At 41.8% G+C, this 24,046-nt stretch overlaps 1 protein-coding gene and 1 long non-coding RNA gene across 3 annotated transcripts in view; both read right to left on the bottom strand.

Annotated features, from left to right (window-relative positions):
- The window catches only part of DISP1 (dispatched RND transporter family member 1), a 98,427-nt gene extending 88,371 nt beyond the window's left edge, over positions 1-10,056 (bottom strand). The window contains exon 1 of one of the 2 annotated variants that reach the window (XM_042789705.1): positions 9,863-10,056. The gene's annotated coding sequence lies outside the window, so the exon portion shown is untranslated. The remainder of the gene's footprint in view (positions 1-9,862) is intronic. The other variant, XM_042789704.1, reaches the window with a different exon arrangement.
- Positions 10,057-12,849: 2,793 nt separating this feature from the next.
- LOC116960782 lies at positions 12,850-22,899 on the bottom strand. Its single transcript, XR_004406569.2, has 5 exons — positions 22,691-22,899; positions 18,268-18,365; positions 16,257-16,366; positions 14,895-15,051; positions 12,850-13,739 (listed from the first exon to the last, which is right to left on the bottom strand). It is a non-coding gene; the product is annotated as an uncharacterized LOC116960782 (long non-coding RNA).
- Between the last annotated feature and the right edge of the window lie 1,147 nt (positions 22,900-24,046).

Raw genomic sequence — 24,046 nt, forward strand, 5'->3', positions numbered from 1 at the left:
ACACCCAGCAGCATCACACATTCAAGTTTCCAATAGTACAGCAAAAGAAAGCTTTATGTTAGATGGAAATGATCTAACTGATCACCAAATACCTCATTAGTGCTAAATGAGGTCTCTTGCCTCCTGTTCTGGTTGACCTGTACCAATCGTGCTGGTGTACCTCTGACCACGCATTGAGCTCATTCAACTTGCTAACCAGAAAGATAACCTAAGCAAGTAGTTCTCTGCTGGCTTAGCAAATTGTATTGTCTTATGCCACGAACACATAGGCAGAAAGCAAGATGGCATTACTGGACTTGCATTCTGTAGTAGGAAGTTCTGATTCGTATTTCCCAACAAGTGCTGTCACCCTAATCTAGAGCATTACCCACAGTAAGAGCACAGCTGCTGCACATGGCAGCCACATCTGTAACTAACACTACTTGATATTGTTAATTATGGATAGACTCTCAGGAAGCTAGTCTATACAAGTCTAAATTAACTGAAAGAATGTAACTGAGAAAGCAAAATTTAAGCAGTGGAACAAAATTGTTGCATCAGTTCCTACCACCCCCACCTGCCCTTCTCCATTCAATAACCATAAGTGCTTGTTTTGGCCTGTGTTTTAATACACTAAATATTAAATGTCCTGGGTTGAGCGAGTGGTGGAGTTTATGGTAGCAGGGGAGGGGGTTATAGGGGCGGCCCCCTGTGAGAAGCTCCTCAAAGCTCCCCCAGCTCCACGTCAGCTCCAGTTCTGTTTGGAAAACTGAGCCAATCAGCTGCGCCTCTGCGATAACATATTTAAGAAGGGACGTGGTGACAGGCAGTGAGACTGGTGAGGAGGAGTTGCTACAGCTGCGTGAACACCAAGGTCAGTGGGGGAATAGAGGAAGAAAGGAGGGGGGAGGTGTGCCGGAGCAGAGACCCTCCTGTATCCTGTGGTGAGACGGCAGGGCGGCCCCCCCCGCCACCCATGAATGATCTACGGTTGAGCAGACACTGATTTATGGCCTGTGGCTTCCGCTTGGTTGATCAAGGTGCTGTGCCTGAAGAAGGCCAGGGTCTTGTGGGAAAAGGTAGCCCCGCTGCTGTAATTCAGCGCTGGGAGGATTGCAGCATGCGGGGGAGTCCCACGCTGGAGCAGCTCGGGAAGGGCTGCAGCCGTGGGAGAGAACCCAGTCGGAGAAAGTTAGTGACCCACGATGGAGCAGTGTGGGGAACGCTGCGGCCTGTGGAAGGAACTCATGTTGGAGAAAATTTGTGGAGGACTGTCTCCTGTGAGAAGTGGACCACGATGGAGCAGGGGGAAGAAGTTCCAGGAGCTCCACCCACCGAAGATGAAGGAAGTGGCATCACTGACTGCACCCCCCATTCCCTGCCCCTGCGCTGCTGGGGGGAGGAGGTAGAGATATTGGGAACACAACTGAGCCCGGGAAGAAGGGAGGGGTGGGGGGAAGGTGTTCTCAAGATGTGGCAATGCTTCTCACTGTCCTACTCTGTTATGTGTTGTTAGTGTCTGTAATAAATGTATGTTCTTTTTTTTCTTCCCCTAACGAGTCTACCTTTTGCTCGTGACCATAAAGGGGGATTTTTTTCCCCATCCCAGTCCTATCTCGAACCCCAAGCCTGGCTCTCTGTCCCTTCTTATTGCCGGAAGAGAAGGGAGAGAGAGTCGCTGTGTGGTGGTTGGCTGCTGACCAGGCCCAAACCACAACAGTAAATCATGGAAGACTACCCAGAAGCAGCTCACACATAAGAGATAACTAGATCTTATTAACAACTATTGAAATATTTACTTTGTTCAATCTTTTCACTTACTGTATTTTTTTTCAACTCCACCCCAGTCATCCTTCTTAGAGCTGTAATACAATAGAGAAAATCTGTAACACAAATATGAATACAAGTTTCCAGTAAAGACAAACAAGATACCACAGAACATCCTCTTAACAGAGCTGACAGAGCTGGCATTAAGCCCTGAAGAGAAAAGCAGCATAAACATTTTGTGATACCATTCAGACCCACTATTACCAGTTTACTAGATTTTGACTTGGAACCTCTGAGAGTAAATCAGGGACAACCAGACCCTTTGCTGAAACAGAGAAGAAAATACTGAAAGGTTGGTTAGAATAGAAGGAGCTCTGTTAATAACTGCTGGACCTCAGAAGTAGGAAGAAGCCTCAATGTCTCATAAACCCATTATTATAGCTTCAGTTTGTGGGTTTTACAGATTTAGTAGCCTAAGTTCTAAATGCAGCAAGGAACTCTGAACAGTATATTCAAGTCGCCTTTGGTGGCTAGAGGAAAACATGCCCATTTAAGAAAAAACAAAAGCATGTTTGGCACAAGCAAACACACACTAGTTTCTCCTGACTGGATAGTAAAAAGAAGATTATAAATTCACATATTTTTGAAGTCAATAAGTTCTTTATTGTGTATATTATTGGTAAAGCCATGACAAAGAAAAGTTAAAGGGCTTTGCAAAGTAACAGATTTTGAAAAGCTAAGAAGAGAGGGACGAGCCTCCCCTGATCCATCCACCATCATATATCAGTGATCAAAATCAATTTGCCAAAAAATCATTTAAAAACCTCTCAATTTCCCCTGAAAGCAGTTTGGTTTGTACAATTCAACCATATCCAAGGCAATAAAAAACAGCCATGTGACCCTCTCATGGAAAGGCCATGGAGAAAAAAAAAAAAAAATCTGTCTGGAGTTTGCGTTGGCCAGGCAAATCAATATACTTAGTCATAACTCAACAGCACTACTTACAAAGCAAGTAATTGTTTTCCCACTAATGCCATCTCTACCATTTTTTAACACAGAATAGGTTGACAAAGTACTGATTTTGCAGTGGATCTTAAACTGGCTTTGCCTGACAGCAAATTAAGTAGAGAAAACCAGTTTACTGATGCAACAGTTAAGCAGTTACACATAAAAAAAGCCAGTTACAGTTCACAGTCAGCCATAACACTACTTTAGCTGTCTTAATGTATAAACATTATTACACAATGACACATTTACAAATTTTATGCTTCAAAACTCTTATATCTTGCTTTTTAATTTTCTGACGTTTCACCACCAAAGAAAATACATGATGATTAATTCAGGCCCCAAAAATTTCTAGAACTATTCAGGTTCTTAGACTTTACTGTCACAGGAGCAAGTTCTAAACTATATTAATGATCTTATTTTTAGTTTTAATAATGATTTTGGGTTTAATTCCATTATGTTTTTATAAAGATATCAGCATGACATACCTTCCACATGATTTAACTTCAAAGAGTTAAGATTAAGTTACTGAATTCTTGCAATACCTGCTGTAGTTTTTATGGTATTAAAGAAGCTATCAACAATAAGTGAGAACATATGTTTAAGACTAGGGTAAAGTTTATTCCAAGAGGCAAAAATTTCCTTTAGCTTTATGTAATTATTTTCAACTGCATACATATTAAAGAAAATATTTTAACTTACATATTCAAACTATGTGGCATAGTGCTCTTTAATTGTCTAAGCCCAAAACAGCGTAACTGCAGCAATCTTTAATTACTTAGTTATCAAAATCCCCCTCTTCCTTCCTCCCACCCAAAGATATCTCCACATCATCCATTTTTTATGCAACTTCAAGAACTGCTGCTTATTCATGGTGTTTTAACATTGAGTATTTTTACCCTTAGAAATGGATCCTATCAGCTGTATAGCTGAGTGTAACAACTATTTACAGCAAACAGGACAGCGAGAAAACTCCTAAGTCTTTTAAGTTCACATTAAGTCTAGAAGTCTCTTCAGTCCAAGTCTATAGATCAGGCACCCATGTTTTACAACTCATAGGAAAGTGAAAAACTCAGAAGACTACAAATGAGTCTTTGCAATAAAAAAAAGAGCCCAACAAAAAACAAACAAACAAAACAAAACAAACACCCACAAAACACCACCAAAAAAAACCCACCCAAAAACCCCAGTTTTAATTCCAGCACTACCCTGAAGCACAAGTGTAATCTGAGCAGCATCATTCCACTCACATTCCAGATAGAATGGATTTTGTATTTACAAAATGTATCTTCTTGAATCTCACTACTGATGCTCCATCCTGTGTATAAATATTTAATCACAGACAAGCACTTCACAAAAAGCAGCTTGAACACGTATCAGTGTAGATGCATCTTCCCTACACTAAAACACAGAAAAATTATTACGTTACACATACAATTAAATATGACATCAATAAAGAAGCCTTAAAGGATGCACATTAAGAGAAACAATTTCTTAAATTAGCAATTTTAAGTCTAAACTATTTTTAAAGGATACTCATTGATCAGATGGGTACAAGTCACAGGATGATTATGATGTTGTACTTAAATATTCCAACCTGAAACAATGCTCATCGATATTCTCTTCAAACACTCAGGGAAAACAGCAAATGTGATACTTTTCAAAAGCAAGCCACAAGCACAGTTTTAGCTGTGGCAATAAAACTTACTGCTTTTGAGATTTACTCCTTGGTACAGCTCCAACAACCATGTCTTATCACATGCAAGGATGGCAATGGCATAAAGAAATACTAGGAAGTCTAAAACAAGGCTGTTTACAGCCCTTGACCAACCTTGGTTACATAAAGACAGAAGATAAAGAATTAACACTTGGGGGGGAGGGGGGTAGGGCAGAGATTCTTGACAATCCAGGAATAACAGCAGTTTAATTTTAAACATTATGGCTCTGCACAAGAAAGCACTATTGCTGGGTGTGCACGCTTCACTCAGGAATGTGTTTTCAAATGACAAGGGAAACGTTTCCTCCTATTAAAGTCAGACTTATCCCCTTCCCATTCTATCTGCACGTCAAGTTCATTAACAAGGAGAGACTATACAAGAGTCAACCACAGTATACATCTGCTAATAGTTATGGGTTAGTCATTTTTGTTAATTTGTGCTACATAGCACAAGGGTTATGTTGTACTATAGACAGCACAACCATGCTGTGTTTGTCTGCTCCTACAAAAACAACAGTGCTATAGATTACGATACACAGCAAGCCTTTTCTTCAGAGACTTCAGTGCAGAAAGCTAACATTATTTCCAGTCATAGGTTGACTATACCAACACAACAGAAATCAAGATTTTTACCTCTACCATAAAGCATAAAGATGGAGGGAGGAATAAGAACAGGCAGGGCAGAAAGAGTGTTTCCTTCACAGCTTCTGTAAACTGCACACACTGTGACCACCTCTCTGGGTTCTGCACCACTGAGGACAGCCAGCATGGCTCCCTACCTGTCCCTATTGAGGGTACCTGTACAACTCCTCTCGGTTTGGGCTGCATGCCTTAAGCTGTTTCCATACCCCAAGTGCCTCAGTCCCACCTCAGCACTCAGGTTTCCCCTCACAGGGATGGGCTCCACATCCCCTTGTTCTCATCTCCGTCCACACACTCCAAGACCATGTGCCTTACAGTCACTAGTTCTTCTGGTGCTCATCACTCCTTTCAGATATATTTCTAATTAAATTCACGTGGCACTTTTCAGTTTGTATACCAACCAGTTCCTCCTCTGTCTCTTCTCAGTGCCTGCTTCCCACCCCAGAAAACTTTGTTCTTGTAAGGTCTATGCTACCCTACATAGCCACTAGCAAACTTTATTCTCCTGTGACCCCTGGCTTCACCACACTCCATTTCCCAACACCTCTTTCCTTGCCCCATTCACCTGACCTAATTGCTTCCACTTTTAGATCTTTTCCTTCCCACTTCACCATGTGACACTGGATCTCCTTCCACACAACTCTCCTAGCCAGATTTATTTCTCTTAATATCACATGCTGAAGAATCTCCCATGGAATAATTTAAACTGCTATTAATAAGCAGAGAGTAAAGATCAGCTTAAAAAAAAAAAAACCAAAAAAAAAAAAACAAACCCCCCACCTTTCACCTTTATAAAATTGCTCAGGGTTTCCCAATGAAGGAATCCTCTGTTATTCTAGCTTTCACCAACTCAGTTGGACCGTGCTCCTTGATGCCCAGAATGTTTTTCAAAAGCTCTTGACTTGTTAAGATTTGGTGATCCAAAAATTATCTGACAGATAAAATCCACGAGTTTTTGACTACTGCAAGCCTCAAAAATCAGAATTCAGATGGTAATTTCATGTGGCTGTTTTATTAATGTCAAGACACGTGCAACAGCAGCATTAGTGTATCACACCTCAAGAAGAGATCCCCTTAAAAGGTTAAGTTACTGTAACAGGGGTCTCATGTTTACTGTAAAGCTAAGAAGTATTTTGTTTACAACAAAACACTGATCTGTTAATAGTTATTTGCATTAAAAGCTTCAGTGTCAAATAAGCAGTAGTTACAAGTTTTGATTATTTTCACACTACAGTCTCACTAAATGTATGATTCAGATGCTATAATCCACTCTTACACCAAAATGAAAGCAACCTGCGTTCTGAGGGCAGAAAAGCAACCTGCATTTTTTTTTTTTAATATAAGAACATTTTCACACCTTCCCATTGTGTTTAATTTTTGCTGCACTTCACACCAAGGCCCAGCTGACTTTGTAAAAACTGCTCAGAGGAAGTCACACTAAACTCAGAAATACCATATGGTCACTGAACAAGAAAACAGCCATGGTTACCAAACCAAATTAATGCCATTGATCATTTTAAAGAGAGATAGTTGTAGGCTTGCTAATTATCCGAGGTGCTTATTATGTATTTCAAAGTTTGAAAGTAATTCTATACTTGTATCAAAGCTAATAAATCAATCATCTCTACTAAAGGCTTAGAGGAAAAGTAAAGCTTATGGCTCAAATCTATGGTGAACATATGAGAAACATTACTATGAAAGCCAGTCAAAAAGCCTCCTCATGGGAAAGGGTAACATTATGAGAACTAAGTGTTTTCACATGTTCTTTTTACCTTTGTTCTTTTATAGTCTTATTTTTCACCTCTTCTACTGCAAGATCTTTTTGAAGGCTACTAATCTGAATTCCATCTCTTTCTTCTCAAGGCCCCTTGGGACTGCTCTCCCCCATCAATCTCTTTTGTTCCTGCTACAGTAATTCTCTGATCAGTCAAAAATATCTTCACATGGCATTCTCCAAAAGAATTGGGAATCTGCAATGGTAGCAGATTTGGAAAGGAGGAGCGAGAAAAAAATAATTCAAAGGGAAAACCCCTACTTTCTCAGCAATGTTGTAAACCTGTCTGCTAAAAAATAGAGAACATGCTTCATTCTGAAGTCATGCCTCATGCATTACCGAGCAAGAGAAGGCAACCAAACTGAAGCAAAGGTACTGCTCTACGCAAAGGAAAGCCCAGCCACCGACACAGTTCTCCCCCAGGTTCCATGAAGGCAAAGTCACCACTGCAGCCTTATTTATCACATTATACAACCCATACGCAAGCTTAACTCCACTAGAGTGAGTTCAAAAGCAGGTTAAAAAAAATGGAAAATCCAATCTTTGCATTTTATTCCCTACATACGGACAATGCCACCCAAAAGGGAAAAAAATCCTCGCTGAGTTATGCTACACAGTCTCAAATCCTAATGCAGTCTTCCATATTCTGCACCACTATAGTACCAGGTCCCAATTTCAACGTTCATCTGCGTTTAACTGATGTTCATGTTTAACCTTCTAATCTCAAAATAACTGTGCCCTCAAACTAGGCTATTATATTACTACAGGATATTACTCACTTCGCTGTAAAGGAGGAAATAAATCTTTCTGCAGAATTTGATTTTCCTTTCTATTTAATGACTCCCAAAATATCTCGTACTACAATCATGATGTAGTTCAACCATTCCATTCCTAAATAGAATACTAGTGTCAAAGGCTCTTGTGTTTTGTTACTTTAAGCTTAATGTTTAAAGATAAAGCAAAAAAAAAAAAAAAAAAAGACCCTGGATGTTTGTTTGACTCTTTCATTTGTATCTCAGTTCACTTGGACATTCAGCAACCAGCACAGCAGCATCCCAATACTAGTGGCAGTTTCTGGAAGCTACCAAAAAATAAAGCAGCACAAGTCATATTTATTGCACATTCAGAGTAAAATGTAAATATATGTAAAGTCAATAAACTTGTGAATGTTATAAACATTGTAACATACTGTGAATGTTTATAATCATTATTATTTGTTAGAGTCAACAATTTAGTGATTACAAACTTAAGCATTTGCCACAAGAGTCTATAAATGCCAATGTTGTAAGTATTCATGTTTTCCTAATAGACATTTCCCCACTCCAAAGATTGTTACCCCCCCCTTGAGCGTTTCACACTAGATCTCTTCCACCTCCATCACTGCAGGCTGCTTGCTTCAGGCTCTTGTCCCTTTGCGCAGTTAAGAAATCCCACCTTACTCCCAGGCCCTACCTGTCCCAATTGCTTCCTTGCATTTTCATTCCCCTGCAATTCCACCAGTCAACATTATTGAAGCTAAGCACATTTATAAGCCCACTGGTCATTTGGATACCTTATCCTAAGTGCTTGTTACTATTTCACAGGTTTGTCTAAGCCAGATTTTGTATAACAAGTTACTTGTAATTCTAATCAGACAGTTTTCGTTCCCTTAAAACACACACACACTAGACACACCGAGTAACTGCCAAGTCTTCATCCCTTCTCCTGAAAAGAGCTGGCTCTCCTTTGCTAACACACAACATGAACCATCAACCATTTTACAAAATTGTATTTTTCAATCTTATTTCAAGGCTGAGAAAATATTCTGAGTGTCCTATTCCCATCCTCACAGAAGTGTTTTTAATTAAACTTCTAATATCCTCTCCTCCTCTATTAGGAGAAAGATGAAAAGAAACCACCAGGTGATCCATCCTTCACACTGGAGCTAACCCGTTCTGTAAATCCGGGTACAGTGCTACCTAGTTGCAACAGCTGCAGATGCCATTGCTGATAACACAGTAACCGGTTACTTGCAGTGAATCCACCAGCCAAAGAGGCTCGCGCACTACTCATGACAGACACATCTGAATAGACCTCTGCCTTAATGGTGTCTCCAACGCATCTCCAGCATTTGCCACCACCACTGGAAGCAACGCTTCAGCAGCATGTGGGAACACTGGCTGTGCAGGCAGAAGTCAGGGGTTACCGTATGCCATATGAGTAGCCTTTAGAAACCGCTGCCTGTAAGCCTTATGTTCTCACAGTCTTTGCTCCTAACAAACGAACTTGGCAACTACAAGCAGCGTGTGTCTGAACAAAGACCGTAAGCACACGAAAGGGCTGATCATATTTCAGTCCACAATGAGCAAAAGAAGTTAGATGTCTGCACACTTTTTTTTTAACAAAAAAAAAAAAAAAAAAAAAAGCCCCAGCGCCCACTAAAGTCAACACAAAAATTCATAAGTGAATCTAAAAAATAATTTCACTCTTACGCAATGTTTTAAAATAAGGCTCACAAGACACCAGGGCAGCGCTGGCTGCCCAGCGGCTGCGAGGGCAGCCGTGACCGCCTGCCCACCTCCGCCCCGGCGAGGGCTCTCCCTCCCCCAAGGAGAAGCCGCCGGTACCCCGGGGAGGAGGGCGGACGGACGGATCCCCGGGGCGCTCTCCCCGGGTCAGGGGGTTACTCCCTCCGCTACAGCCGCCACCGGAGCACGGGGCCGCCTCCCCGACCTACTCCGGAGCGCAGGCGGGCGCGGAGCCGCTTCCCTGCGGGCGAGAGGCGGGAGGGCGGGCTGCCTGCCTGCCTGCCTGCCACACGCGCCGCGCTGAGGGGCCCCGCCGCCACCCGCGCCGCGCCGCCGGGTGCCCGCCGGAGCCGGCTGCGGCTGACGCGGCCGGGACCGCCCTCGCCGCCGCGGGGGCCGCACACCTCAGCGACGGCGGCGCGGAGAGACCGCCCCGCAGGGCCCGCCCGCCCCCGGCGGGCTCACTCTCACCTCACGACCGGGGGCGGGCGGGGAATAAGCCGTTTGGCCGGGGCCGGCGGTGCGTACCTGGCGGCTGCCCGGTGGCAGGGCCCCGGCGGCGGCCGCCCGCTGCTGTGGCCCGGGTGGCGGCAGGAAGCGAGCAGCCCCCGCGGCGGCAGCGTCTCCACCGTGGCGCAGTTACCATGGGACGGACGCCCTCTCCCTCCGGAAGTCTCCGTCGGGAGGGCGGGGAAGGGGGCAGGGAGAGGCGCCATCTTGAGCGCGGCTCCCGGCCCGGCGCCCGCCTTCCGCCATCTTGAGCGTGGCGGGGCCGCAGGGCGGTGCGGGCTAAGGGCTCACCGGAGAGTCTGTCCCTCCCCCCGGGGCCGAGCCCCGGGAGCGGGTAGGGGTTGCGTCGGGGAGGCTTTCTAAAACCTTCCGAAGAATGACAGCCTCACACAGACAGTTTTAAAAAGAGATCCGAAACGAGGGAAGGCCGTATCTGGGGTTGAAACGATTCTTTTCAGTGTCAGAAAACTGTAGTAACGACAAGAGAAAGAGCATAAATCTGGTGGAAATTCTGGTGGGTTTTCTTCTGGAGGAATTAAGTAAGGAAACTAAACTTGACACTCTCAGCAGCAGCCCCGTAAAACTTGAGGTGGTCGGAGAGGGTCTCTGGCACCACCGCGGCAGGGAACGTGGTGGGAAGGCTGGGAAGAGCAGGGGGCAGAGGAGCGTGACAAGGAGCCCACGCTAGCTCCTCGGCCTCCCCCATGACCTCAGCAGCCAGGCCCACTCGGGACACAGCACAGGCCACAGTGTCCCTGGAACGGTTTCAGCCCAGGCTGTAACACAGATCCCTTCTCTGGCCCCTGCAGCATCCCCACACGTGCACCGCACTGTCCTTGATCTTTTATAGAAATGTTAATATTTTATATAAAATTCACACATAGAAAACATTATCTAGGCGGGGTAAATCCAGTGCTGAAATGTTAAGAAAAGTTTGTTGCAGCCATAATTGTGCCATTTTATGCATATGCTTTAGTTTTTAATTACATGATTGCATACCCTTTTGTCCCAAGGGACCTCTGCCTCATTTAGTGCACAGAACAGGCTGACATACGGTTGTGTTGTTACTCAGAGACAGAGTTTCCTAACCTTTGAGTGCTTGTTTTAGCAGTTGGAATAAAAGTACGTCTTCATAATTTTTAAAACCAAAATAAAACATTGGATAATCTTCAGGGATCCCTCGCACATGACAAGCTGTTACACTTTCATCCCATCACAAGGTTAATCAGATCTCTAAAAGTCACTCTGAAGCATGTGAAACACCCCAGGTCAGACTGTCGATGGTTTGAAAGCCAATTTGCAGCCTGAGTCAGAGACGCTGACACCCTCCCTTCCTTGTTCTTCCTCTGAGGTTCACTTAACATGGTTTTTGTTAAAGGCTTATTATAATCTTGAGTTCTGACTCCAACTTCATCCTGAACATGAGCAGCGTATCTCCTGTATCAGCCCAAGATTCTGTGTGTTTGGTCAGGCAGGGGTAGGATCAGAGCATGAAATGCCGTGGAGGTTGAGGTTTTAAACTCTTGTCAAGTCTGGCACTAGAGTGGCACTCAAGGAGCACAACAGTGAATGGGAGAGAGCATATAAAATTTAGAGGAGATCTATCTGCTGTGAAGCAGCATGAGCAAGTGGAAGAGGAAAAGCTCTGGCGCCTCTGGCTGCAGAGGGACTTTGCTGCCAGGCCTGGTTGCTTAATATCATATTCTGCCAATTAATCTCTAATTGGGCTGATTTCTTCTATCAGCTCAAGCGACTACTGAGTCATGTAATATAGTTTCTATAATTCTTGTGACACCTTCCCTTTTTTTTCACAAAATAGATCTACAGGGTATCATTTGTGCTTCGGCGATTCTCCACTGAAGTATGCCAACCTCGAGAAATTTAAGAGGCGCTTCTACACCACAACTCCTGTCTTTCAGTGCCATCTAGTGTTCACGCGTGGAAGAGATGCTGTACCTAATGGCATTCCTCATCAGCTCGATTTGCCATAATTAACACATTTTGGAAACTGATAGATGGCACCGATAGAAGCTATCTTTGTAAATTAATAAAAGATTTCTATGTATAAATTCTAGAGATATATCTATTCGTATTTTTATTTTATAGCATTAAATTCTGACACAGATGTCTCTTACATTATTTAAAATCAATAGGACTCACAAATCAAATACATAGATAGATAGATAGATAGATATCTACCTACCTCAGTTATTTACTTCTGGCTACGCTGCTCTCTGTGACTAATTAAATTGCTTCATAAAACAGTGGACACCAAAAAAACCCCAAAACTCAAAACAAAACTGAAATATTCTATCACCCTGCTTCATTTTCAGCTCGTCCAAAAAGGCATAGCCATCCAGATCAGAGCCCAATCAAAATTTTACTTAAAAAGTAAAATTGCAGAGCTTGGAGTGACAGATCCTTCAATCCACCTACAAAAAGGAGCAAGGTGGTTTTTGAATCGAGGAGACAAAAAATGAAGGATTATCCAGAGATCACCCATCCTCAGTTTCATCTTTTCTCCCTTGATGTCCTTCTTTATAGTGACTTCTTAAGCTCATCCCCAGTCCATGATCAGCAGTTAAATAGTTCAAAACCACCAGAAAACCTTTGTCTGTCTTTTACTATTAATGAACAAACTTACTTAAGAGACAAACATGAGGAACTTCTAGAATCTCCCATATTTATATGAAGAAAGTGTTCAGCAGCTAGTACAGATAATTCCCCCTTGAAGATCTCAGATTCTAAATTAAGATACAAATCCTGAGTAGAAAATACAATAAAAGAAATGTGAATACAGAATTTCATACAATAGTTTTTGTATGTAATCAAATCCTTATATGTATTTAACACAACTTACCCTCCTACCTGTTCATGAAAGAATTGGAAAGTCATTATTCTCTCAATTAGTCTGGCTATAAAGGAAACAAAGCAAGGTGCTCAGCTGCTTTTATTCCAGTGAAATTTAATTTAATTAGAGAAATTTCAGATCACACTTCTGGCAGCTGTGTTTATCACAATTTCTTCAAAGGATACAAATTAGCATTGACTGACATTGGCATCAAAGCTCATTTATTCATCCACCCACATCCTACCAGCCCTTCTGAGTTTGTCTGTTTACTTAGCACTTTAATAACACCACAGTAAATAAGATTTCATTTCAGAGTATGCAGGGTTTTTGTCAAAGCATTTAGCACAGACTTCTTATAATAACATGGTAGAACCTACCTTTGCAGGTTTGATGAAAGAGTGGCTAGCTCTTCTGCAGAAGAGACATTTTAAACCATTAAAAAGGACATAGATTGCAATCCAGAATTTATTTTTTCTTTTTTTTTTTTTTTTTCTTTTTTGTCAACAACTAAAAAATATGTCTTTCAGCAGAGGGGAAAAGTGCCAGAAATGACCTGTCAATCCTTAAACTGCTGAAAAATGCCGAAGTCCAAAGCTATATAGGTCATGGTGTTTTTGAACACTGGAGTTTGGGGAAAGCATGTAGTACTGAAGACTCAGCTCCCTCTTTCACAGCTGCTTCGTCCTTGCCAGCTCATACGGAGGCATGAGCGCTGCCAGTTCACTTGCAGTGCACTATCTGCTATCATCTCTCATGAACTGAAAGTAGGTTCTTGCTGGTAAAGACCATTTTTTATTTCATGTTTGTGCAGTGCCTGGCAAAACCCGACTTGATCTCCAAGCGGAGCTGCTGAAGCACAGGAATGAGGTGGACAGATCATAGCTCAGCTGCCTCTTTTGGAGGCACATATAGAACTGCTGCCACATCAGACCAGACACCAGAGATGTTGGCAATAGGGATCTGCTGCCTACGTTGCAACTTCAAGCCCTGGGGTGACAGAGAGAAGGAGTTAGGCTGGGGCCCCATGGGCTTATTCTTCAGTTATTAGCAGCAGTTTGCATATAGTCGTGACTGTTCATGGATAACAAAATAGACGAAGATGATGCCACGAGAAGAGAAAAAGCTCCTTTCAATTGCCTTCCAAAAAGAGGTAAAGCAAACAGCTCCACTTGATTTTTCAACAAGTGGAACCCAACTGAGCTGACAGAGCAGGTTCACAACAGGCGCCCTTCACCAGAAGATTCCCTCCAGATCTCACCTTTAGCCCTGACTTGCCAACATAGATATCATCAGGTACAAACTAGAAGCAGCAAAGAGAAGCAACCTGCCAAAACCTGATCAGGGTGGAAATGGAGCCTACTGTGTATATTACCCAGACAGAAATGGCTGATCACAAGGCTCCTCTGTTATGCTTTGCTTACTTATGAATCAAGAGAACCAGTAAGAGCAGCTTTTCAAGCAAAGGGACAGTGCGGGCATTTTCTGCTTTGCAGTGAAACATCAAAACTGATGATGGAAATGGTTGTTGCGTCCCAAAGGTTTGTTGTGCTACAAGCAGAACAGTAGTCTCCCCTAGACGGTGGTATCAGCACTGGCACTAGCTGAAAGGAGAAATCAGAGCCCTCCCTTCAAGCTGTAATTCAGAATGCGAACAAGGAACAGCACAGCTGTAAATTGTCTCTCCACTGGGCATATGATTCTGAAGAGAAGTTACATTTAAAAAAAAAAAAAAAAGGAAAAAAACCCCACCAAAACACAATAAAAAACCCCAACAAATAAAATAGATGAGAGAATGACTAATGGGAATAAATTCCACTGCTTTGACCACACCATTACTTTATCAAATCCCAGGCCTTAATGAGCAAGAGTAAGACAATCATAAACAGTGAAACAAATCATAAGACAACAGTTATGTGTAATGGAAATAGTTTAAGTTTCAATATTTCATGATGACCTGTGCAGTGTGCCATCTTAACTGGAACATTTATTGATTCTGACCACTGGTTTATACAGCAGGAGTTGAAAGGTGAAGAATTCAACTCTCTGGTTCTGAAATTAGGAAGAAACAGAAATGCCAAGGAAACAAGACACTTGGCAGCCTGTGAGAAAGTGATGGAAAATTCATGGCTTTCAATCACTTACAGCAGTTGTTATGCAGGCTGAGCTCCCAGTTTTGCTTGGAGGTTGTGTCACTTGCAATCTTCCCTGTGAGACTCAAGCATGGTTTATAGTGGCGATTTGCATGTAGATGAATGAAATGTCTGCCTTCAGTGACTGTATTTCTGAAACTTGTGTTTCACTGGTTGAGAAAGAAAACAAGTTTTTTTGGGGGAATATTACTCTTGTAGAAAATCCCGATGCTCTAAACCATTGCAATGTCTAACCTTTTTTTTTTTAAAAAAAAGGAAAAAAAATTAGCTTAACACACTCAACAGAATAGCAGTGATACAGATTTTCAGCTGACAACCCAGCAACTGAAGAATCTTGTGTATTCCATTTAGCTATTCAGAAACGACATAGGCGCATGCAAAACCAAATTTTTGGACATGAATTTTCTCAACTACCATGGAAAAGCATAATTTAGACGTCTCTTCAAAAGTATTGTCCAGAAAACTCATCTTGCATAGTACTTTCCATAATCCACTCTTCCAGATGTTCTTCTCATTTTCTTCATGCATACAAGTAATCAAAAAAGCGCAATGAAGAGTAGCTTAGGACAATACTCAGTATCTCATAAGGAGATTACTGAAGCAGCATATCAACTAGGATAAGTATATTCTTTTATTAGCTTGGTTGATCTATAAAGCCAATTTACCTTCTTATGAATACTGACTGACATTCTAGTTTGCAAAAAAAAATACAGAATCTGGACAGCAAGAATTAATAAAATCATGATTATTAGTGTTCAAGTCACCTGATTTGCTGAATATTTTAAAAGGTAAATTTTACATGTTTTCAGTCAGCTAAAGTTCTTGGGTTTTTTCATTCTGTTACTCTGATGAATGAGAAAAAAAATGTGCAGCTGCCGAGAACAAAAGAGGACTTTGCAGTCTGATTTAGGTATACCGGCATATTGAATTCCACTGTAATGCCCCAAGAACTAGGCTTTCTATATTCAGAAGTGATCAGCTAGCAACAGAACCAAGATCTGTGCGATAGCAAATAAGAGCTTCAGTTAAATTGAAACCAGATGACAGAAGCTCCAGCTATCTCCTTAGCTTAAATAAAGTGGTATACGCCACAGAGGTCATGTTCGTCCTCACAAAAGCCCTCTTTCTCTTCAATGACTGTGTTGCTTTTTTCTCTACTGAACAGTAAAATCTTGCTGTGCTGGGCAAAGGGAGGAGATGTGTTATGCCATGGCTTGATAACCATTCACAGCCTACAAAATACTTTAATCAGAGATATATTGGAATGGCAACATTCAGTATTTAGTAGTTGAGACACTTTTTGGGTCACATTCTGAAACTTCATTAATATTTGCAAAAGCCCTTTGGGAGAAACCCACTGTATTCTTAACTGATCTGTCTTCAACACCCTCTACCCCAAGTTGGCTTTCTTCAATCAGAGTCCATGTCATTTCTCTCAGAGCTCTCTCTACCATCTCCATGTTCCTAAAGACAAAATAGTAGAATGTTCATTATGTAAAAGGCAATTAATGTCGTTATTTGTTAGGAGCACTTAAAAAATTATAGTCCTCCCAGTGTTTCTAGTCACATTGAGCACAGAGGCTCCATCACATACGGCTGATTTATGGCTGTTGCTTATATGGTGAAGTAATAACAAGACATTTGCAATACCAGAAGTCACAAAACATAGTTAAAATAAATATTGAAAAGCAACAGTGTGAAAACACTATTCACAAATCTGCTGTTATGTTTTAGAAATGGACCAATTTTGCTTTAGCAGCAAAAAGCCGCAAGAAGTCAGTGTTGGAGCAGGATGGGTGAGCTGCATTCACCTCTGGCTCATGTTTCGAGCAGGGTGCCAACTGCAAAGCCTCCTCTGCTACCCTTTTCCTCTCAAGTTACTCCCTCCCCTACACAATCCATATAAAATGCAGTTAAATAGGTTTATTCATCGAAGGTTCAAATTTAAGACTGTTAAAGAGAAAGAATAGCATTTGATGAATGAGAATCAAGCTCAAGTGGAAGATCTCAGAATATGCTGCCAGGTGTGAGGTCCCCTTTTAAAACTGAGCTACATCACACCTAAAAATTTGAGAACTACATGACCATTTTTACATACCCCTTTTTCAAAGCAGACTTTCACTTTAAAGAACAAGCTGGCACAAGCTGGTACTTCAGGCCTTCAAGGAAATTGTGTCATGCCTAAATTGCAAAAGCTTGTGCCTGATTTATCTCTAAAGTTAAAATTCTGTGTAAAACTATCAAACTAGAACTTGAAATACAGATTCAGACAGTTTAAGCAACTTTGGGGACCCCTTCATTTATAGGCAGACCTCAGCAATGTAAAGTTGATAATCTTCTACCCCCTCATTTAAAAAAAATCTCATATTTTCTGGAGAATTTTATTACTAGAAAAACTCGACTTCACCACAATTTTCATCCATCCTTAATTACAAAGTTTCAGCTGGTTGATCATCTATGCAGTGTTTCCTCAAGAAGCACTGGGACCTGCCTTTAATCAGCTAAATGTCCACTACAATAACCATTGTCGCAGCCATCAGTAACCAGCTCTCAGCCCAACAAGGCAGGGCAGGTCATTTTCTTCCTGGCAGGAATTAGTGAAGGATAATTGGAGTTACATTATTCAGCTGGATTACCCAACAGCCAACAACACTAATAAAAACACGAGTGTTGCAACAGAGCAACGTACTTTAGAGACTTTAAGTGAGCTGGTGACAGAAAAACATCTCAGAATTTGTTTTTTGGGAGAGGTTTTATATCACACACACTCCCAAGAGTCCTTTGTGGTTAGACTAAGTTTTCTAAGGTGCTTCTCTATTTCTTGAGATTTTTCCTCAGGAGGTACTTCCAACACAATAATACCCTGACTTTGGCACCAAAACTGGGGCCAATATTTTTCCCCAAAGCCTAGACCAACTTTGATTTCTGCTTCTGCTACCAGAACTGATACTGAAGTGAACAATCTGGCCATGCATTCACATCACCTTTGCTGCACACCTTCACTTCATCAGTTTGAGGAATAAAACCAGTAAGGCTGTCTTGACTTCTTGTTTGTTCACTTTCAAACATAATTTACGATCGAAATTCAGCTTAAATGCAGTAACTTCAGAACGTACAGCACAGGAGGACTGGTGCATGTAATAGAACACATCAACTAATAATCACACTGAAAAATCTACTAAAGCTTTGAAATAGCTTTAAGCAAAACAATGAAAAAAGCATTACAGGGACAAATATGCTCCAACGGTAGACTGTTCAGGGCTGAAATCAGCTTTTGTGGCATAAAGCATAATAGCAGAGTTAAAATGAAGCCTAACAAAGCACATCCTCTCCATCCTCCTAAGCAAGATACAGATCTTATTTACCTGGCTCTGTGTCCTGTTGTATTCTTCTACTGTGTATTTGTAACTGGGTTTGCTGAGTCCAAACAACATGGCAGGTGTCCTTCCAAGGGATTCGTCAGCTGAAAACACACAAAAGACAAATAACAACTGGAACATTCTCCTTCTACTAAAGGGCCTTTTGCAACAGGCATTTTGCATGATGGCAGAAAATTCTATGGAGCAATGATACAGATGAACATAAAGGATCAGCAGATGAGATGACACAGGGCACAATTCATTCTTAGTGAAAATCTCCTTGCTTGAGAAGCCTCTTTCATAATCCAGCCTTCACTTTTCCCAAAAGTCTGGCCAGCATTTCTGGAATAGCCATATCTCACCTACTCCATTTCCTGTCTAAAAAATTTTTTCTAGGGTATGTTTCAAATAAACAAATTCACCTTGGTTTAATTCATGACATGACCTCATTACTACCCGAGAACAATTACCACTTCCACTTCCTTACCTACATCCATCTTGCTCTGTGTAGGGATTAAGAAATGGAACTGATGTCTTTTATATTTTAGGCAGTTGCGAAAGAAAATGAACTCATTGCAACTGCTTGCAGGAGGCCCTACCTTTTCAGACACAGCCCTGCCCTGCCTATGGCAAACTGACAGACACTGCCTGGAATAAACCTCAGCCAACACAATCCTACTGCCAGCTTTCTGAGACAATGTTCTTGCAGCAGTTATTGCTATGACCTTTTTTCTTTATGGCCTCCTTTATGTTCCTGCCTCTGGGCCAATTTCTTCTGCTTCACCGATCCTTACACCCTCTCTACATTTGCACCATGCTCTCCCTTTAGTTATTCCAGTCCAGCCTCTGATGCTCAAATGCTTTTCATAAAACTGTAATAGATATAGCTCAAAACCAACTTACCTGCTGCCTATTAATTAATACACTATATCATAGGTCACACTGACTTCAATAGAGTAATAAAGGTCACTAACACTTATCAGAAGCTTTATTTTCAGGTTGCTGATAACCTGCTGTTAGCACTGAAGTATTTTGTCCCATGTAGGGAAGAAAAGGACTTCCAAATGTCTAAAAACATGGGTAGGGGTAAAATAATGTTTTTTCTCTAGTCCACGTTAAAACAGTTTGCTTGCTTCACTGCTGTAAATCACAGAGGAACTAGAGCGTTTCAGAGTCTTGAGATTTGACAGAGACGGTCACTGGTTCAGCTTTTGCTATCCCTCTGAACATTTGCCCAGGATCCAAATATACAGGCTGGAGAGAAGATTCATGTGTGGAAGGGACATAGGGCAGTTCACAGAATTACTTTTTCTTCCCAGCATGCTTAGACCTTTTGAAAAGACTAAAGCGAACTTAGTTAAAAGAAAGCTGAGTGGCAGAGCCAGTAGTTCAAAGTCAGGACACATGCTTTGGAGGTTTCTTCATTACATTTTTTCATTAAATCCCCTACTTATTTTGAATAATGGAAAAGGAACGGTATATACTGTGATCATATATCATTTTCCTTCTATGACTCATGCCTCCTTCTCAGTTGGAGAGGGGGGATGTTGGAGCACTGCCTTTGGAGCTGGTCAGGATTGCAGGGTGTGGAAAGCTGCTGTCTGTAGGACCCCGTCCTCAATCCCGGAGAGCTTGGAATATGTGAGTCAAACAGAAGGCTGAGGAGTGAGAAGGGAGAAAAGATGGTTTTATAACAAAGGCAGCTGAAAGGTGACACAGAGAGTAAGACACGATGGCAGCCTCTGCCTTATAGCTCCTGTACGATCTTTATGGGAATTTTGGCAGTTCATAGCTGCGTGACGTGTGCTTGCTGGGCTCTGGTTCAAAACACTTGCCATCCTTTGGCAGAAGTGTTGACCATTCATAGTGGCTACAGATGCACACAATAGGAACACCATCCGCAGTGTAACATGGTAAATGTCCTGTGAGTTTTCTAGCTGGATACTCTTAAGTTAGTTGGCTGCTGACAATCTTGACTCTTGTCTTTGTATTGTAAAAAAATTATAGTTGCAGAGCATTCCGATACTTATCTGACACCACTCCTCAAGAACCCAGAAGGAGATGAACAAGTCCCCATTCCGTACTACATTTCCATGTTTCACAGCAAATAAAAGAGGGCAGTCTGCACGGATATATAAAATATACTGAAAATAGACCATGCTCTCTTGAATGAGTAACTACTCCATGCATAAAGTCCTCTGTAAAAAGTGGTGCATGACCTTCTAATTAAAGCCTATCAATCCTGCATAAGGACAGAGGACTGAATTGATATTTGATAAAGCTATTCATACTTTCTTGCTTAACTAATTTTGGCATCCTAAGTTGCCTTTTGATGTTTAACTGCTATGTAATATTTTTTTATGATTAAGACATCGCACAGTAATAAAAATTAATCTAAGCATCTGTCATAATGCTATATATGGAGATGCGGTGTTTATTTAAAAAATCACTGGCAGTAAAAAGCACATTTGATGTGTGAAGATGGAATGGCAACAAGTAGTTTCATGTTGCTTCAAATAAAAAAGGTCAGCCATGGGTCTGATTTTTCTTAGAAAATTTACCAGTATTTCACTGTCAGCACAGAGGAATAGACAGAACAGAGCTCTGCCTTGGACATTTATACTTAGTATTTTCACTAGTGAATGGGTTGACGCAATAGATATATATATAAATGTATTTTTGCAAACAACTGAGAGTAACATGGAAAATAGGTATGTAATTCAAAAGAATCTCTATAAAATAAATGTTCTCAAAAAGCCTCCAGGATTTAAGGAAATAATTTCAGGTTTCTGCACTTAGATAAGATGGGAAACAGCTGTTTAGGTAGCAGATAGGCACTACTCTGTCTTGGTGAGCCCCAGCTGGAGGCTTCTGTTCTGTTTTGGGCATGACAACATTTGAAAAGCATTTGGACAAATTAGAAAAAGTCCAGAGAACAGCAGTGAGAATGAGTAAATATCTTGGGAACTAAAACTAAGGCAGAAAGATGCAAAGGCATGGTGGTGTTTAGTCTACAGATGGAAAGTCTAAGGGGAGGCATGGTAACAGTCAAATACAGGAAAAGATGAGGAAAGACAAAAAGATAATTTGTCGATAGGACAAATGCAGACAGCATAATCTACATGAAATAAAGAAAACTCTATTAGTGAAAGGATCCAAAACCACTACAACCAGTTACCCGGGGAGCTGATGCAGTAACCATTACTAGAATTCTTTGAGAAGAATTTTGACAGGCCTGTCAAGAATTATTTGATCTCTCTTGGGGCAAGAAGTCAGATAAAATGGTCCATCCTCAATTAGAATCATCCTATTCTGATTCTCCTGCAAGTGCTTTCTGCCATGCTAGTCTAACTGTGTAGGTAGCACTAAATTCATAACATACTGCACCTGTGTGGTAATCAGGTTTTTCTATTATTTTCAACTTCCTCTTTTGCTCGCACTAAGGCTGCCTCTAGATATCTAAAAGCAGAGATACATCCTTTCTGGGTATTATCAAACGTGTCCTTTGGAAAAGGTCAATAGGCTAATACCAAGCAATCTAGTCTAAATTCTTTAATTGTTGATAGTGTTTATATCATCTGACTGAAAGAAAATACCTAATTTTAGAAATAATCAAGTGTTTTAAATCCTGTTGATAATCCCTTGAGACAAAGCAAGAAAGTATTACAACAAGGAGACAAAACCGCACAGTACCAGCTTTGTTGCTTGAATAGTGACTGTGTTCCAGTTCATCCTTAAAGTAAATTAATCAGTCATATTCCAAAAAAAAAAAAAAAAAAAAAAAAAAAAAGAAAGAAACTTTATCTTACTAAGAAATTAAGTGGTTGCAATTCAAACTGCCCAAAACTGGAGATACAGCCCCCCAAGAAGAGTGTGGACTACAGAGCAGAAACAAGAAGAAAGCTTTAATTTTGAACATGACGACAGGATTATCCATGAAGTTACACTAATCACAGTCTTCTACCATCCAGCTTGCAATATGAAGCGATCTGCCAGTTCGCAAAGAAGAAAGTTTGTAGCCTGTTTTAATTGATCTCATCACACCGGCCAGACTCAGCTAATATATTATCTGCCTTAAATAATCCCACCACCACTACCAGCAGATTTTGCTAGGATAACTAGCACATGCAAGTTATACAGAGATCCGGATTTGGAAAGGTACAAGTCTTGGAGATACATCACCTGTATCAAGTTTGCCAGTTTGTCAAACCAAACAAGAAAAAAGGGCAAACTTGCATGTTTTCTCCTGAGAATTCCTAACTCCGTGCCTGAGGTCTCCAGAGGGAGGGTTCACATTAACTGCAGCTGTGTCATATTTAACGTGGCTATTGGAAGCCTCACTTGGTTGTCTTCGTAAATGCCACATCTCATATATTTTTGAGTTCCTCCATTTTTAATACTGATGCTTTGTTGTGTGGAGATTTCTTACCATACTAATGATTTCTTCTAAACATCCATGGCTAATCCCCGCGGATGCTGCTGCACTCCTAACCTGCAAATGCTCAGTGGATGCTGGTTCTGTCCCACCATTCAGATGCTGAGTGCGTGGGGCATTACCATTAGGATTTACAAAGAACTGTCGTGGATCAACCCCAGTTAGCAGCTAAGCACCATACAGCCACTTGCTTACTTCCCAACCCTGTGGGATGGGGGAGAGAACTGTAAGGGTAAAAGTGCAAAAATTTGTGGGGGGTTGAGATTAAGACAATTTAATCAAATAAATAAATTAAAAAAAAAAAAAGGGGAGAGAGAAAAAACAAAAATAAACAAAACTGAGAAAAACAACAAACTGATGCCCAACCAGCCTCTGAGCAAGGGCAGCCCCCACCAACCTCCCTCCTCCCCAGATTTATTGCTGAGCATGGCGCTGTATGCTGTAGGATATCCCTTTGGTCTGTGGGGGTCAGCTGTCCCTGCTGTGTCCCCTCCCGACCTCTTGTGCACCCCCAGCCTGCCTGTGGGGCAGCGTGAGCAGCAGAAAAGGCCTTGGTTTACTTTTTCAGCTGCAGAATGCCTCATTTTCCCACCTCACGGCCTTCTACCCCCGCACCCTGCCCCTTCCCTGCAGCCACGAGGCAGCCCACTGATGGGCTCAGCTTTGGCCAGCAGCGGGTCAGGCTTGGGGCCGGCCGGAATGGGCTCTGGCCAACACGGGGGCAGCTCCTGGTGCCTTCTCACAGAATCCACCCCTGCAGTCTCCCCGCTACCAAATCCTTGCCACGTCAACCCAGTACATGACCTCAGAGAAACCCTACACAGGCATACACGGCATCACACCACTTTCTTCCGAATGGGCGGATGCCTTGAAGAGGCTGCCAGGCCCTAGGACAGAGCAGCTGCTGGGACACAAGGCAAGAGATTGTCAGTTTGTCAGTGTTCCTGCTCCATGGCCTTGGCAGTGACCTTTATGGAAAGGTAGCTGCTCACGTGGCCAGAGAGCATGCATGGGCTCCTGGATGTCACCACACAAGTCCTTTGCAGTGTGACCTGACATAAAAGATGCAACTTGTTACACCTCTTCACGTTTTCAACTGCAATACCGCTTGTGTTATGTGACCATCTAGAGGGCCTGCTGCCTGTACTGACTTCATGCTGTTGATCAGAAACCACAAAACACCAAGAAAATATAGGATCTGCTAACCCTTTGTGGCCATAACTCCACTACAGTACTGTGGGAATTTTTTTTATAATTTCAAGAGTGCTCTTGTTCTGGTACTGTTATGCACTGTGTCATATTTTTTTGGGGGGGGGGGGGGGAAAGTACCGACTAACTTGCTGAGGGCAA

Source organism: Tyto alba, unplaced genomic scaffold (assembly GCF_018691265.1).
Source record: "Tyto alba isolate M040663 unplaced genomic scaffold, T.alba_DEE_v4.0 Super-Scaffold_16, whole genome shotgun sequence".
NCBI classification, from domain to species: domain Eukaryota; kingdom Metazoa; phylum Chordata; class Aves; order Strigiformes; family Tytonidae; genus Tyto; species Tyto alba.